A 13581-nucleotide genomic window follows, 5' to 3' on the forward strand; every position below is an offset into this window, starting at 1 on the left:
AATTCTATGACGTAACGTGGGGATAGCAGTACACCCCAATGACGATATATGAATGCGGTTCATGGATTGGACCCGAGCATTGCGTGGGCACTTGATTTGGGCTCGGGATAATTACTAGCTCGAGGAGCATTCGGATTGTGGCCCGTGTCCAATCGCTGAAACGGCGACAATAGCCGAGCCATAACAATGTCTGGAACTCAGCGCGTGTCCTGTGCTTTGCCAACCCCAGCGCGTGGCTATAATCAACATTGGCGGCATACGATCGGCTCCAGATCACGTGGCCGTTTGTTCTGGCAGCGAGTTGAGGGGGTGAAGGCTGCTGGTTTGTCTTTAATTTTTTTCTGGGAGTTCTATCGCGTGAGGTGAAAATCGAACGCGATTAACGTCAGGGATCCGTTCTAAGCGGTATTTGTGCAAAGCACAAAAAATGTTGCATTGCCTCTTTAAAGCTAACGGAGAGAAGTTGAAAAATCGTTTCATGGCCGCTTTAAGGGTGCCCGTGTAACACGGGTATCAAAAGCTATACACCCAGCGCATTTTAGGCCTTATAACCCAGTCACTAATTAACACAGTAGACCAATCTCGCCAAGCGTTAGGCGCATGCATGAAACCGACATCGCTTTAGTTCAAAGGAGGCAGGCGGCAGTACTCGAGACGTCTTGTAGTCTGCACTCGCAGAGCTCCAGCGAGGCTGTCTCAGGTGCAGAAAGACAAAAGATCCCTCAATGCATTGCGGCAGCGGTGGCCTATATAAACTGGCTGGTGAAATTGGTGTATTAGTGAATGATACTATTTTAGATCTCCCTGGTATCGCGAATATACTATGTATATCCTATAGAGCAGATCAGTGTATTCCTATTTCAGTAATATAGAATGATAGCGCATTTTTATAAAAAAAAGTTTGACTTGGTGATTAACAGGATGACCCTGATACATTGGTGAGAGAGCGACGAAGAGGGTAGAAATAAGCAGATGCTACAACGGCACTATACATTCACTGCACTAAGGCATGGTATATACACAGTCGCGGAAAGACACGAGGTAGTACCGAATTCTTCTCATTCAAATATCTCAGAAATGGCACCATATACGGAAGAAATCCCAAACCACTGAAACACAAACACTCTCATTGCACCGTATTTAGTAGTGCCACAGTTTCTATGTGTATCTGGGACTGCGCCGTTTTCCGCCATAGTCAAAGTATTTAGCCCCAGGTGCCACGTAGAGGGAAGAAACTTTTTTCCGAGATACCAAGTTGTCATAAAGACAAAACTTTTCTTTCCGTTGTTAATACTTGGTTAAAAGATTTCGATTACATATTGCTTGCGTTTGACCATGAAATGTGTCCCAATAACATTGAAGTTATACGTTACTGCGTAATATGACGGCGTCAATCCTTTATGGAGGCTCATTCTTGATCTCTGTGTCTGCTTCCCAGGATTGTGAGGCCTCGCTATCTTCACGTGGCAGCAGTGGCGATATTTCGTGCTCGTTGGTAGCTCGGCTCTTTTTCTGGCGAATCAATAGCGTGTGTGCCAGCTAAGGACGCTGCGCTTGAAACGGTGTAAAAGCTGCGGCACTTTTTTGAAGTCTCTGCGAGATTCTGAAGCAAACGTCACCTTCTTTCTGATTCCCTTATAGTCACTGAAAGGGTGAGAACAACAGGGCGTCTCTTTCGAACGTCGGGCCTCAATCGAAAGCGGGCTTGTTGCCTTCCGCAGTGCTTGGACAGCGCGTGCACGGTCGAGGTTCACGAGACGACGAAGCGTTATCAAAGTAAAGAAGTGCGCGCTGGTGACGATCACAAGTGAGCGACCTCCCTGCCGTACTCACCTTGCCGGTGCCAATAATAGGTTTATCGCCAGAAGCAGTCGGTATTCCCCCGCCATTGACATTCGCCACTTGTGCATCGAGTTGTCCCGAGGGAAAGTTATCCCGCAGCGCAGGGGTGGCCAGAGGGACATGGGGTTAGAGCCGCAGACAAAACTACAAAAGTTCAGAAAGCCGCAGGAAAAAGCAGAGAGGGGAGGGGGGTGTATTTTTAACGAGAGAGAGAGAGAATAAACATTTATTGTGGTCCTTATTAGTCCAGGACGTCATCTATAAACTCCCGGCATTTTACTATATGTTTAACAAGCAAACTCCAGAGTAGAGTGCTGTGTGCGGGTGGGGGAGCGATCCATTCCTCCCAGAAGCTCGGGTGAAGTGTTTTCGGTATTGTTTTGAGGGTCTCTTGTAGTGCTTGTTGGTTGTGAGGGCAGTCCCAAAGGATATGTTTATTATTAGGGTATCTGTGGCACTTTGCGCACTTAGGTTGACCTTCGCGTCCCAACAAATGATGCGTTATGTGTGGTGTGAGGAGGGTGCCAGTCTGGGCTCTTCGTACCAATGTAGAGTGCAGTCTGGTCAGAAATTGTGAGGGGGAAGGGAGGGTGGTCCTGTTCTCTCTCCATTCCAACAGTGTGTTGGTTCTGTTGGTGTGAAGTGTCTTCCTGTGTATGTAAGGGTCGTATGTTTGTGGCCATGGAGTGGAAGGTCCCGGTTCAGTAATAGCTTCACGGGCGAGCTGATGGGCCAGCTCGTTGCCTTCGATTCCTGTGTGGCCTGGAACCCATTCCAATGTGACTCGGAGTTCTGGGTGGTCTTTCATGACCTTGGAGAGGTTAGTCTTTATGTGAGGTGGTAAATTGTTTTCTCTAAATGTTCTCAGGGCGCCCTGACTGTCAGAGCGGATTGTGATGTTTTGTAGCTGGGCGTTTTCTTGAATGGCCTCCGCGATGGCTTGCACTTCCAAGCTAGTGGGTGATGGGGCCTCGCGGTGTTTTCGTTTTGTTTTCTTCGTAGGGCGGCTGTGGCCGTCGCACCTTCTTGAGTGTGGTGTAAGTAGACGGCATCGGTGTAGATGCAGTTGGTGGGTTCTGGTCGTTTTGAGAGCATATGGACCCTCTCTTGTCTTCGTTCTTGGTGGCGCTCCGGGTCCATGTTTTTGGGAATGGGTCTGACCATGATGTTTGGTATGGTGTCCCATGGGGGCGGTTTCGGTGGGATAGGGGGAAGTGAGGTGATGTCATATCCCAGTGCCTCAAGGATTTTTCTGCCGTGCTGAGATGTTTGGAGCCTTTGTATCTGGCCAATTTTGTGGATTTCCGTCTTTTCTTCTAGCGTGTTCATTAGTCCTGTGGCTTGTAGAAGGTGAAGGGGGGTGAATTTTGGAACGCCTAAGGCGATCCTGATGGCCTTACGTATGCTTATTTCGATTTTCGAAAGTTGCGTTTTAGTGGGGGTGTAGTATGGGAGTCCATACATTACCCGGGAGATAATGAAGGCTTCTATGATTTTCTTGATTTCGTGCTCTTTTAGTCCGTGCCTTTTTCGGGTGACTCTGCTGATCATATGCGTAATCTGGTGTATCTGTACTAGGGTTTTGTGGACCCAATCGTGGGCTTTGCCATTCTGGTCCAGCCAAAATCCTAATATTCTGATTTTTTTCCTTCTTGGGATGGCGTGTCCTGATAGATTCAGTTGGATGAGGTCGCGGGTTTTTTCTGCCTGCGGTTGGTTGGAGTTGAGGACCACGACATACTCGGTTTTCTCTGGGGCGCAGGACAGTCCCAATGTGTGGATGTAGTTATGGACAGCGTCTAGGCCCTCTTGTAATGTATGTTCTTGTTGTGCTGGGGAGCCGCTGCAGCACCATAGCGTGATGTCATCCGCATATACTGCTGATTGGAGGTCCGTGATATCGTGAAGTTTGTGAGGTAGGTCCTTCATGGCAATGTTAAAAAGCGTGGGTGATAGTATGGCGCCTTGTGGTACCCCGGTGGTAATTACTCTCTCTTCACTTTTATATTCTAGAATTTTGATCCGTATGGTGCGGTTGGAAAGAAAGCTTCTGATGTAGGCTTCTAATCGTTTGCCTGGGCTGATTTCAGCGATTTTGTCAAAAATGGCTTGGTGACTGACGTTGTCAAATGCTTTGCGGATATCTATGCCAATTATCGTGCGAGTTTGAGCTGTGCTTGGATAGTCGTAGACGTCTTGTTTGATTCGAAGCATCGTGTCTTGTGTGGACACGTGTCTACGGAATCCGGTCATGGTCTGGTGGAAGGTTCCCTGGTTGTGCAGGTGCCACTCCAGTCGTCGGAGGACCATCTTTTCCATGAGTTTTCCGACGCAAGATGTGAGAGAGATGGGCCTTAGGTTAGTGATTTCGATGGGTGTCTTGCCTGGTTTGGGGATGGGGATGACTTCAGCGGTCTTCCATTCATGGGGAATGTTGCCACTTTCCCAGGCTTGGTTAATCTGATTAAGGAGGGCATCGATGTAGTTCTTAGGCAAGTTCTTAAGCATCGTATACGTTATGCTATCTGGTCCTATTTTTAACGAGAAACGATGTGGCGGGAGCAGTCCTTTCCAAAGGGGACAACTATAATTGTCGACTACAACAAATTACACCAGGCAAACCTTTTGCTCATCCGCTAAGCAAAAATAAATGCATGCTTCACTAGCCAGCCACGACCCCTGACGCCCGTTATGTGTATACGGCTCGAAATGTTTCTAATAAAGTAAACAGGGTCACTGGACACGTTTGTGTCAAAAAACAGTGCAGTCGTATGTGGTGGTCACCAGAGTTATACGAAACATGCGAACTGCGAACTATCTCATGAAAGAGCTATCGTGTCACGCTTGATCAAGTTTTATTTCGTGCTCACGACGAGAGGCTGTTTCAATCTTGTCCTGAGTAGCCACAAAACTTGACCAAGCTCGCCAGTCTAGTGTTCCCATGTAATAACGCACAGTTCCCATGTTGCGTACAAGTTTGGTGACCACTGCACGTAGTGTAGTACAAAGCTGCCAAAACTCTGAGTTCCCTTTTTTTTTTTAGAACTTTTTTGTTTTGTTTTGGGGACACACAGGGGGAAGGAGGGCACGCTTACCAGGAAACCGCGAGGCGCACTTGGAGCCCCGAAGAGCCACATACGGCTCACGAGTCGCAGTTGGGCCACCACTGCCATAGGGTGACGGAAGCATCCAGTCTAGTGGCATCTAAGAAACGGTGTAATAACTGGAAGACCTCACAAGTAGAGGGAAAAAGAAAATTGACACCATAGGGACAGTATAAGTAGGCAAATCCGCGTAAAACTACCTAATATATTCGTGTTTTATTATTAGTCACATACTATTATATTATGGTAGTTTTGTCTGACATTGTCGGTGCAGCCTCCTTTTTTTTAAATTTAAAAGGTGCCACTTCGCACAGAACTAATGGTGCACGTTGATCGGCGCCAGTGTAAAATAAACAATCAAAATCGAGATTATGAAAATAGTAATGCCACTATCGCCCCCTTTCCTTCCCGCCTTCCCCCCCCCCCCTTCCCAAAAAAAAAAAAAAAAAAGAAGTGTACTACAACTTACAAGGACCACCGAATAATCGCTTCAGAACAGCGTAGAATATTTGAGTGCGATCACGATGCAGCTAATGATCCATATAAATTGAGCCTACTGAGACATTTTCACAGTGCGGTAGCTGCTAAAAAGCGCAAAAAGTTGTCCAGGCCTAACGCTTACATCCAAGCGGTTGAGGTGACGAGTTTATGTGTGTGATGCCTCGAAACTCCAATAATCTTTTCCGAATTTCAGAGTTCGAAAATATCGCATTACCTCGGAATGTAGGCGTGCATTGGGGCATTTAACTCGACAATTCTTTATTTTTTTTCGTTTCCTTGGAGAAGAGAATACCAAGGTTGCTCTGCAATGAGCAAACCAGCAGCCGTTGCACGAAAAAAAAATTGATTTTGTTAACAATTTACGAGCCCAGGAAGCGAAGGCGTTTTGGCTGACAGTGGCGAATTTCCACGACGCTAGATTAACTCCCTTCCAATCCGGCCAAACATTCAACACAGAACCGCAGCAGAATGACCAGGCACTAAAGTTTTGTTTATGACTTCGTCCCAAGGAGCAGAGCCAATACGGCCTCTTTGCGTTGACCACATCGACCGGCTTCCCGAACGGCGGTCTTAAAGGGTGCGGCTATTGAGTAGGGAGCTTAGATTTAAGAGAAGGAGCAACTCAAGCCACGGAGTATGTTTGTGCTGCGTTATCGTTGGACGAAGGAAAAAAGCGGGCGGGGACGCGGGCGGTCAATCAACGCTTTAGAGTCCTCCTCGCAGAAAACGCGGTCCATAAACCACGTGACCCTGGTCGAGTAATTGGAAACACTCTGTAATCTAGGCACAACGCTATTGAATGTCTTCATTAGCCGTAAAACTCCGCTTCCCCTTCTTCAGGATTCTTTGGAGCCAACCACCAATTTATTCCCTTCTAATTGCAGCTGTCGGCTCCCGGGCCGTTGGGTATGCTTTGCTCAGGGGGTGGGAGCTTTATTTGATGTGGAGATAAGCCTAATTGGCGGTATTTTTTCTCTAATGGCAGGAACTCTAATTAGATTTGTGCGCTGTCAACTTGCTGCAATATCAAATTAGCAGTCACCGTAACTGCCTCAAGATGACGGCTTAATTGTTCTCTCCTTGATCAAACTGATGGGAGGCATTCTCAGCGCGTTAGTTTTAAGTGTGTCACGGACAATTTGTGAACGGTGGCCTGAAGTTCAAATTCCTATAAAGATTAAGCGCTAAAAATTGTGGTTCTGCCATTGTATTCTTGTTTTTATTTTGTTTTAGTTATTTACGCGAGTTTGATGAGCGCGTTTTGGAATATGACAACAAGTTTGCCATGGCTCGCAGGAAGATGTGCCAACCGGCGGAACATTCGTTGTCAGTTGTATGGATAATTAGAGGGTGGGAAGTTGGTCTTCCTTAATTTTTTTAGGCAGTTGGGAAGTGCGTTGTTGCTGGAAAGCTGGGGTCTTTAGCGTGCATCATCGAATAGAAAATAAAAAGTGTAATTTATTAGAAGCAATCTGGTGAACCAGCGAAACAACGCAAAGAAAGATACAATAAAAGAAAATGGCAACGACCTTCATCTTCAGACTTCCCTAATGCATAAATTGCAGTATTTCAGGTGTAATCGTTAAAAATTTTTTACAAGACATTAAACGGTTGTTTCGGGGAGGGAAGAATTAACTTTAATTCTATCGAATTCGCCGGCTCATTGAGGTATAAACTGGGCGCTTTAGTCACGTAACGTCCATTTCACCGCTAAATTTAGCCGAGGAATTACATTGGTGTCTTGTTCCCGGGACGTCCATTTTCCTGCTAGATGTAGGGGATAAATTGTATAGATTTGTCACGTATCGTCAGGTGAAGTGAAATCAATTTTTCTGCTAAATTTATCGGGGAAATATTAGGTCACGTGAGATCGATTTTATCGGTCTCACGTGTTGCTCGCCTCTTTCTGATCCTCCTTGACAATTTCCCTTTTAAATATAAACCAGACGTGACCAATGAATGGTACGCGGTTCCGTCTACAAACTGAATGGAACCAGCTTCTACCGTGGTGCTGTTTATGATCGCGGCAGCAGATTGCGCCTGCTGCCTTTTAATTGATGGTGTAACAATAAATTTAAAAAAAAGTTTTTTTTTACACTTCGTTACCACCGTGCCAGTGAATACCAGCGTTTTCACGATGTGCGTAACTTCAGTCAGCTGAAAAAGTGTATTTTGCATCGAAAGAAATTTAAATACTTACAAATTTTGGCAGCGATTTTTTTTTTTTTTTGTGCAAGCTTGCGTAACCATTTTCTGGAGCGTTCACAGTTACACAAGTTCACAATACGGTTGGGGCTGTTCTTGGTATGCATCGCAACTAACACTGAACCATGCAGTTGAGTTTGTCTAGGGTGTTTTATGAATATGTATCATGACCAACGTTGAATGAACTCAATTTGACTTGGCGGGGGCACACAGCTGGCACGACTGTTGAAGTAGTAAGATTTCATGTGAACGGAACCACTTCGATGAAGTCCACTCACTGTTGTAAGAAATTGCAGAAATATATCGTTTCAGCTGCTCAGTCACTCTCGGAAATCTAAGAGGACCGCTCATAAGTTCACGCAACTTCGAAGCTCAAGATGTAATCCAACAGGGGTGTGCCGGCGAACGAATCTCGCCACGGGAGGTTTCTGCAGCCGTTCACGCTGCAAAGCCCCATCTTGGTCTCTGTAACGCCACACACTTTCGTTTACTCAAACTGCTCAGCGGCTCGGCTCGCCCTCTCGTCATGGTAATCGTCCGCCCATCAGGGTCTCGCACGTACCGCCGGTCTGGTCTTCACGCTGTTCTCGTTAAGCCTGCCAGACTGAGCGAGCGCAGTACTCCGGCGCGCACAGCTGATACACCGCGCACCGCGTTCGCTCCTCGAGTTTTGTTTGGTAAAACCTTCCGGGACGCACGACGGACCGCGACGAGTTGATCGCGATCCGGCGTCTGCGCCTCGGGTCCTCGCCGCCAAGGCCTCGCCTGCCTCGACTTCGCTTCGCTCACGTAAACGCGCTTTCACACACTTGCAACCGAGTACAACCGAGAGAGACGAGACCTGTTGAAACCTTTTAAAATTTCTTAGGACGAGAGAACAGACTGGCACTCTGGCGCCATCTATGTGGTGATCCTGGAACTGCATTTCACAAGAGCGAAGGTTTTGCGGGATTTTCGAGGTCAAATGTCCGTAATATCTATGAGACAGGCTCGTTTATAACGTTGACAAAAGTTTTTCGAGCCAAGAAAGAGACGAAAATGAGCGAGAGAAATAGAAAATATGCCATATCGCCAAGTTTACACTGCTACCCAATTGATGGCGCCAGTGTGTCCTTTGGTTGTAAAAGATATTAAGAGGTTCCAATGCACTCAGTTCCAAGAGGTCGCAAGTCTGTGAATGGGCCTTAAACCCTAACGGACGGAAGCGAGCGGCTCGCTACGGTTACATCCCATACAACCAACCACCCAACTCGCATGTGATAGGGTCAAGTGCACCCGACATGGCTGCAAGTATCGTTTAAACGTTTTACGGCTAGGCGTCAAAAAAGTCACGTGATGCCCTCCTCGTTCCCCGGAACCTCCCACTTTTTCCACCACCTGGCGGTCTATTGTTCTGGTGCAAAAGGCGGAGGTTTACCCCCTATTTAGGAGGCTATGGCACTAGCCATGACTTAGTGCAGTGCTGCACAACTCAAATATGACGCGGGTCAAAAAAGAAAAGCTTTTTCGGAACTGCGTTGGTTTTCAATATCTGGCATCGTCCCACTGGTTGCCGTCTTGAGTACATCTTGCAGCGTCACGCCGCGGGCCGAATATTGTGTAGCCTTGACCTCCAAATTCAAATTTGGGGGTTTTACGTGCCAAACCTACGACGGGCATCTGGCACGCCCCAGCGGAGGACTGAGGATTAATTTCTACCACCTGGGGATCTTTTGACGTGCAACCGAAAGCTCGGTTACACGGCGCCTTCTCCGCAATAAGCCTCCGTCATATTGCGGGCACCTCGGTCGGGATTCGAACCCGCCACCTGGGGATCCGTAGGCCGGCGCTCTCGCCTCGGAGCCACCGAGGCGGCAGCCTTGACCTAGTGAATAAGCACCTTTTAATGCGAAGGCCTTAAATGTCGTCCCATGGAGCGCCGCCGGCGTTGCTTGTGACCGCGGAGAACGGCCAAGTGAAGCAGGGAACACATGAGCGGCTAAAACGGGCGCCGCGCGCTGCTTCCCACAGCAACAGCCCAGAACACTGACAGGGACCTATGCCAAGCCGCGACGTCACAGCGTGAGCGCAAGTTGCCATGAAAACTGCCGCACGGGAACCGTTTTTGTCGCTCATGTGTTCCCTGCTAAAAAGAAAAAAAAAATTTATTCAGCATAGTTAAGACACGCGTGTCAAAAAAAAAAAAAATTACGCGAAAAAAGGTTTAGAGCAATATTGACGGCGAGAGATTTATTTGAAATTCTGCGCGCGAAGTCCATGACGTCATTGGTCATTCCGGAATGACCATCTCAGTCGTGAAGGCGAAGCCGCTCCACTTCTCCTCCACTTGCCCGAAATGCGGAGAGAGAAAACAAATGGAAAGGAGGTGACTGCCGACTAAATCGCGTCTCGCGCCGTCAATATTGCTCTAAAATTTATTTCTCTGCGTAAAATTTATTTTTTGACACGCGTTTCCCAACTGGACTGTTTAAAAAAAAAAAAACATTTTTCTTTTTTCCTTTTTAAGGGTACTTTAGAGCGGGCGTTGTTTGTCACCGCGAAAAAAGTGCAACTAAAGAGGAGGTGGCGCGCGAACCGTAGCCATTCTCTCTCTCCTACAGTTGAAAACGAGCGTGTCGGTTAATAGATACAAAACTTGAAAGGAAAACAGAGGACGAGGACGGGAACAGGACATCTTTCATTTAGCAACAACATAGAATGGCACAACGATAAAACCGCCCCCCAAGGGTCTCAACGTTCTCAAAGAGGGAAAGGAGATACTAGTTATAAAGGAAAGGGAAGACACTAAAAGAAAAGTTTGAAAAGCGCATCAGTAATCTAGTTATTTTCGATTACTTAGACTTAACCTTGGTCATTGTCAGTGATAATGCGGAATTATTCTTGTTTGCAGTCCAAAAAGGGAATTGTACTATAAATAAACTATAAATAAATTGTACTATAAGTGTGATGCAGATTACGAGGAAAGAAATTTATCCTGAACTTCACGTGATGGAAAGAGTGCTTCCCTCCCAAATGGAGAAACTTTTCGTTCAAGGATTCAGCGCCCGAATGGAGTACAAATTCATCATGGATGCTGCTGCCAGTCTTCTTCAAGCATCGTGGAATAAACTGCTCAAGGAAGTCAACACCTCGTGTCTACAGGTAAAGACCACCAAGTTTGAACCTCCCGTGATGCTTTCTACAAAAAAGCTCTCCGCTGCCACAATGGATCTGCTGTCGAGGGGACCAAAGTTTGCTCCAGATCTTCCTTCGTTGAAGGTAGACCAGCTAGCCTCTGTGCATCAAGTAGCGTCGTCTATACCTGAACATCAACGGCAAGACTTCCTGGGCTCGGCAGTGCGTGCAGTGTGTCACCATCCACCCCCTCGGCCAAGCAGGCTTCCACTACGTGCGGCTGTGCAAGAGCTTCGCCAAGAACACCTAAAATTACTTGAATCGGACAAAACGGGTGTTTTTGTAATTTTGGAGGAAAGTGCTTCTAATGATAAGGTTCTTGATGCCTTGTCAAAGAATTTTGAGCCCTTAAAAACTAGGCCTTCGGGTAGACTGCGTTCGAGGGCAAAGGAACTTTGTTCCTCCTTGAACTTGACCTCTCTTAAGAACGTCATTGGTAGTCCTGCCAAACAGTATTTGTCTGTTTTCTTTACTGCAAAGACTCACAAGTATGGAGTTCCCTTCAGGAGCCTAATTTCAGAAATTGGGTGTTGGCAAAAGCCTCTGGGTCGTTATCTACAAAAACATTTGTCTAATATCATCCTCCCTCAGCCTTTCAGAGTCCAAAACTCTTTTGAATTAATCCCCCGCTTCGATTCGCTTCATTTTTGTTCCATCCCGCACTCAGTTATGCCTTTCGACATTGAAGATATGTATTATAGCCTAGAACCAAAACTCATCTTAGATTCTTGTGACTAATGCAATCCATGAACACGGAATTTGCGACTTTCAAAATTCCTCCGGTGTTTCGGTTGAGGGCTTCATCGACCTGATATATATTTATTTACAGTCCACTTTGGTAGAATACGAAGGAAATATTTACAGACAAAAGAAGGGAGTTTGTATAGGCTCTTGCCTTGCACCTGTCCTTAGTGAAATATTTCTTCTCTTTGTTGACAGGGCTATCAACGATCAGTTGAAAAAGTTCTTCCAGGGTTGCCTAGTTTTTAGGTATGTTGACGATTACTTGGTCATTTATCCAGATGCTGCGTCCGCTGACAGCATCTTTGAGGTTTTCAAAGACTGTGCGGCAGGGCTTACTTTTACCCGGGAAAACCCTTCAGTGGAAGGATTACAATTTCTGGATTTACGATTGCATCCTCATTCCTCAGGTGTTTGTTGGGCCTTCCAGCAGAGGTCGGAGAAGCCAGTCCTCCCTTTCACCAGTGCTCACTCCAAGTCCGTTAAGCATGGAATAGTAAGGTCACTTTTCAAGTCCTCATTCTCCAAATCGTGCAAGCATTTCTCGGAAAGTAGCCTTAAGTTGCAGCAGCAGAGGTTAGAAAAAGCAGGCTTTCCTGCTGACCGACTTCGCTCCACCCTTGAGAGGTTCATTATCAAACCACAACTTCCGCAAGTTGTTTCAAAAAAGAAAGGTCGTTTCGCTGTGATTCCCTACATGCACAATTCCGCGCACCGTTTAAGGTCTATCGCGTCCAAGTTTGACACGAGTGTGTTTTTTTCTTGTCGTATGCGCCTCAAACAGATGTGCAAAAAGGTTAATGGGAGCGACAGTCCCCGAGGGTGCAATGTAAAACATGCAAAAAAGTTCGTAGAATGCGAAGAAAGGAAGGTTTATTCGATTCCACTAAGCTGTGGCAGTCCGTACATTGGACAGACTGGGAGATGCGTCAACCACCGACTCAGAGAACATAACTTGGAAGCATCAAAGGCTTCAACTGAGTCGTATCACCCCATTGTCGTTCACAGCCGCACATGCGATGACTGTACACCTCATTTTTCTAATACTAATATACTGGGCGGGCACAATAACAGATTTGGGAGAGAAATTATCGAGTCATTTGCGATGGGGACTGTTAACAACAACATTTCTGCACCGTCATTATCATTGACAAAGACAGAGGTCGAATTCTTAACACCAGAGATGACTAGAATATTGACACCTCGTCGTGACGCTACAGCTTTTTAAACTTTTATATTTATAGTACAATTCCCTTTTTGGACTGCAAACAAGAATAATTCCGCATTATCACTGACAATGACCAAGGTTAATTCTAAGTAATCGAAAATAACTAGATTACTGATGCGCTTTTCAAACTTTTCTTTTAGTGTATTCCCTTTCCTTTATAACTAGTATCTCCTTTCCCTCTTTGAGAACGTTGAGACCCTTGGGGGGCGGTTTTATCGTTGTGCCATTCTATGTTGTTGCTAAATGAAAGATGTCCTGTTCCCGTCCTCGTCCTCTCTGTTTTATACTTTCAAGTTTTGTCTCCCTCCTCTAGGGTCACGTGTCAAACCCTCTCTCTCCCCTCTTGGGTCACGTGTCAGGTGTTCCCGTTTCAGTTGTTGTGGGGGAGGGGGACGGATCGTCGGCGGCCGCAACCTCGACAGTAGAAAAACATGGACGTCCACGCCAGTCCACATCGCACACGAACTAAGGGGGAGTGAGAGCGACATTCATGCTTTCGTATTGACAACTCATAAGATGTGCTTAGGTATCTTTCGTGTTTTATTTGCAGCGCCGATTCATTATAGGTAGAATCCCGTGTTTTTCGGTATATACCAATAAACTCCCAAAATTATCAACTGAGCCGGTTTTTATCGAAATTGGGAAAAGCCCAAAACCCCCGAATCAGAGACGTGCTAGAATAAGAAACAACGAAGCTTCACGGGAAGACAATCTTTGTCTGCAGCTTTATTTTGTGTTGAACCGTAACGCAGAGCCCACTGAACTGTCCGCGAGGCTGCTGCTTTC

This window comes from Ixodes scapularis, unplaced genomic scaffold, assembly GCF_016920785.2.
Source record: "Ixodes scapularis isolate PalLabHiFi unplaced genomic scaffold, ASM1692078v2 PGA_scaffold2__306_contigs__length_199485367, whole genome shotgun sequence".
NCBI classification, from domain to species: Eukaryota; Metazoa; Arthropoda; class Arachnida; order Ixodida; family Ixodidae; genus Ixodes; species Ixodes scapularis.